The 3,812-nt window shown below is 45.5% G+C and overlaps 1 long non-coding RNA gene across 4 annotated transcripts in view; it reads left to right on the forward strand.

Annotated features, from left to right (window-relative positions):
- Positions 1-1,822: 1,822 nt before the first annotated feature.
- Positions 1,823-3,812, forward strand: part of LOC121021639 (uncharacterized) — a 2,336-nt gene continuing 346 nt past the window's right edge. Inside the window, exons 1-2 of one of the 4 annotated variants that reach the window (XR_005786618.1) lie at positions 1,823-1,978; positions 3,682-3,776. This is a non-coding gene — a long non-coding RNA (uncharacterized LOC121021639). Of the gene's footprint in view, positions 1,979-2,438; positions 2,485-3,122; positions 3,777-3,812 lie in introns of those variants that run through there. The other 3 variants (XR_005786620.1, XR_005786619.1, XR_005786617.1) reach the window with 3 other exon arrangements.

Here is a 3,812-nt window from a genome sequence, read left to right on the forward strand (position 1 = left end):
GTTTAGAAATTTGCTCTGCCTCAGGTGGAATGAGGTCCCAAAGCCTGAGCTTCACTCTTTTCTTTACTTCTGAGAGAGAGAGAGACAGAGAAAGAGCAGGGGAGGGGCGGAGAGAGGGAGAGAATCCCAAGCAGGCTCCGCACTGTCAGAATGGAGACTGATGTGGGGCTCGAACTCACAAAACCGTCAGATCATGACCTGAGTCGAGACCAATAGTCAGACACTTAACCCACTGAGCCACCCAGGTACCCCCTGGGCTTCAATCTTAAATCTACAACTCAGTCTCTTCCTAAACAGCAAGTTAGATAAAGAACTGACCTTTGTAAGGGGGGTTAACATTGCATTAGTCTGCATCTGAGGAGGGCAGGTTATAACGAAGCAAAGGAATAGAAAATGATCTCGGCTAAGCCTATCACTGCCTCCTATGTGAGCACCGTCCCAGCTCTGGGAACCAGGGAGGAAAGGAGCCCAAACCTGGTCCTCTGCTGCCCTCTTGTGTTGCTTATTAAGAAGTTCCTGCAGGCTTGTCCTGCAGGGCCTGGAAAACACCCACTATCCTGTATCTCATGCCACCCCAACCCATGGCTGGCAGTGTATTTGAGGATTAAAACTAGAAGCAAGAAAGAGAACTGTGCCTGCCATTAGTTCAGACTAGGAAACAGACCACTGTCTTCCTAGGCAAAAAAGCCATAGCCTCGAAAATAGCTTTCCCCTTTAGGAACCCTGAATGTGCCTCCTTCAAAGAGATCCTCAAAGGATCTCTTGTGGAGCAAGAGAAACACTGACGTGCTTCCGATTTCAAATTCTAAAGCTAGCAATTAAGGGCATGATTTTGCATCAAAATTCTAGCCACCCACCCACGCTCAGGGCAGTATCACCTCATTTGTGTTAGCAGGGTTAAATAATCTGTGTAAAAGCCCTGTGAATAATATCTGGCAGTTAGTGCTATATAAGCATTTAAAAAAGAACTCAACAATGTGGCAGAGGTCACAGCACAGTGGAAAAACATGACCCACGTATTACTAACCGGACATGGATTTGAGGTCTGGATCAGCAACTGGCTACAAGCCTCATACAAATTCTATCCGTATCTCAGTTCAAGTCCTGGACCCCTAATACCAGCCTCCTCAGTACTGTCTATAACCATCTAGCAAAGAAAATGATCAGTTCCCACATCTGCTTCCCTGAAGACCCAGCCCCTGTGGATTCAGAGGAAGCTGAGTATACATGTTGGTTTTGTTATGGTCCCTTCTCCAGTGATGGCGGCTCTGGGGGGAAAGAAACTAACAGGTTTCCAGTCAGCTCACCTCAGTCCTCTGATTGGGGCTGGCCTTTCCCTGTGGTTGTCCCTCACATTGTAATCGCTGCACCAAGGGCCTTTGTTCCTAACTCTGCCTTTCCCTTTTTCCTTCGGGCTTATAAACCTATTCAAAAAACAGGGAAGGTGGTGTGCAAGAAAGGACCGGGGCCTTATATTAAAGATTGCCTAAACTCACTTGTTGCCCTCCTGGCCAATCTAAACAGGACAAACCCACACCCAGGCAGGAAGATCCATGGCATTTATGGAAACCCGAGTAGTGCTCTCTGGTGGTCATGCCTGGAGTGGCAGCCAAAGTTGCCTTTAGTAGTGGTTGGGGCAACGTGTGTCAGAGGTAAGACTGTGGAGTCTGAGAGCTTTCAAATCCAGGCTCACTGTCTTATTCCTTCTTCAAACCCTCTTCTCCTTTGCTTTCTGGATACCACTTCCCTTGGATTCAGCTAAGTAGCCCCACTCTAAGCTGTCCTCTCTTGTTCCTTGAAGCTCAGTGGGGTGGCAGTGGAATGGAGCAGCAATGAAGAGAACACTGAAACAGGCTGGGCACTCCCATCCACCATGATCTCTGCCAGATCATCTTCCAAGGCATTACACAAGAGAAAGGCCTGGGCCCAGGATCTGCCTCCCCCCATGAAACCGCCCAAGGATACACAGACCTATCTGGTAGGGCCAGCACTGTTACAGAACACATGTTACTGATCACTCAGTGTCTATAGGGAAAAGGAAACGTTGGGGCATTTCTGCCTATTCGGGGGTGGCCATTTCAAGGCCAACAATGGCTGCTGGATTTCAAGTCATATCTAGAAAATAAAAGTCTCTCACAATCAGGGCTACAAATGACCCACTGGGGACTACAACCCTAGGTCACATTTGCACACTCCTCTACTGTGTGGGAACGAGAGAAAGGTGGGGGCCGGGACAGGGGGTGAAGCAGGGTCACCAACCCCAAGAGCCAATATGCTGAGTCCTTTGAGACCCCAAAAGCCTTAGACTAAGAGCCAACAAACCACACTGATGGATTGGTTCTTCCTTAGAATATGGAGGCCAGAATAGTCTCATTACATTCCAAAGTCCACTCCTCCCAGGACTGACCATCTCTTTAGTTTTCACACCTGTGAAATGTGGATACTTGCTGCCTACGTCACCCGGAGGAAGAGTGACCATGACAGGTAATCAGTCACTTAGCATTAAGGAACAAAATTCTGACTCTTGGTTATCAGTTCAGGTTTTGATCTCAGGGTCATGAGTTCAAGTCCTGTGTGGGGCTCCCTGCCCAGCAGACTCCACTTTTAGAAAGTCTTGCAAGAGCTGGACCAAGGGACTTCATAGTAGACAATCCTAGACCAACTCTAGCTTTCACTAAACTTGATATTCATTCTGTAAAAGGCACTGATGGTCTTGGCCTGTGGAGTCCTGGGAATCTGCTCTCTTCTCATAACCTGTAGAGCAGTATTTGTTCCTAATTATATACTTGCTAATTTGTTAGAGTAATTATGTTCTAATTATTACATAAACCTATGAATTGTGCAAAAATAATCTGTATAAAAACTAGATTGGGGGGGTGCCTGGATGGCTCAGTTAAGCGTCTGGCTCTTGGTTTTAGCTCAGGTTACGATCTCATGGTTTGTGGGTTCGAGCCCCACATTGGGCTCTATGCTGATACCACAGTGTGTGCTTGGGATTCTGTCTCCCTCTCTCTCTCTCTCTCTGCCCCTCCCACGCTTGCTATCTAGCTTTCCAAAAAATAAACTTAAAAATTAAGTTAAAAAAACAAAAACAAAAACAAAACTAGACTGGGGGAGGTTGGCTGTCTCAGTCAGTAGAGTTCATGACTTGATCTCGGGGTTGTGAGTTTGAGCCCCATGTTGGCTGTAGATTACTTAAAAAAAAAAAAAAAAGAAAAGCTGTTGAGTTGCTTACAAAACTTGCTATTAAACTAGGTATACTTGAAACTATAAATACAGACTGGAGGAAAAAAATACAGACTGGAGAAGAGTAAATTATCTAGAATTCTTGAGTCCCAATTCTTTCACAATGTCTAAATTCTTTATGCATTTAGGAAGAAGTCCAAGCTGGGGCACCTGGCTGGCTCACTCAGTAGAGCATGCCACTCTTGATCTTACTAGGGCTGTGAGTTTGAGCCCCATGTTGAGGGGTAGTTTACTTAAAAATAAAAAAAATTCCAAGCTAAAAATCGTAGGTAATGCATGACTATTGTGAATGAAGGTCCTTGCCTAATTGTCCTCAATTTTAGTTTATTAACTGAACGTACGACAGGCTAACTTAAAGGTACAACTTTTCATACTTAACTTTTTGATTGTCAAACTATTTGTCCCAATCATATATAAAAGGGGCTTTCTTTTAAGTTCCTGCTAGAATTTTGGTTCGCGAGAAAACACTGGCATGGGCCGACACAAGGAGTCAGTGCTTAAAGGTGCACTCCTCTTGAACTTCTCGTTGGGTAAGTTTTCCAGGAGCTAGGGGTGTAGGTGTTATG

Source organism: Herpailurus yagouaroundi, unplaced genomic scaffold (genome assembly GCF_014898765.1).
Source record: "Herpailurus yagouaroundi ecotype Mexico unplaced genomic scaffold, PumYag 308, whole genome shotgun sequence".
NCBI lineage: Eukaryota > Metazoa > Chordata > Mammalia > Carnivora > Felidae > Herpailurus > Herpailurus yagouaroundi.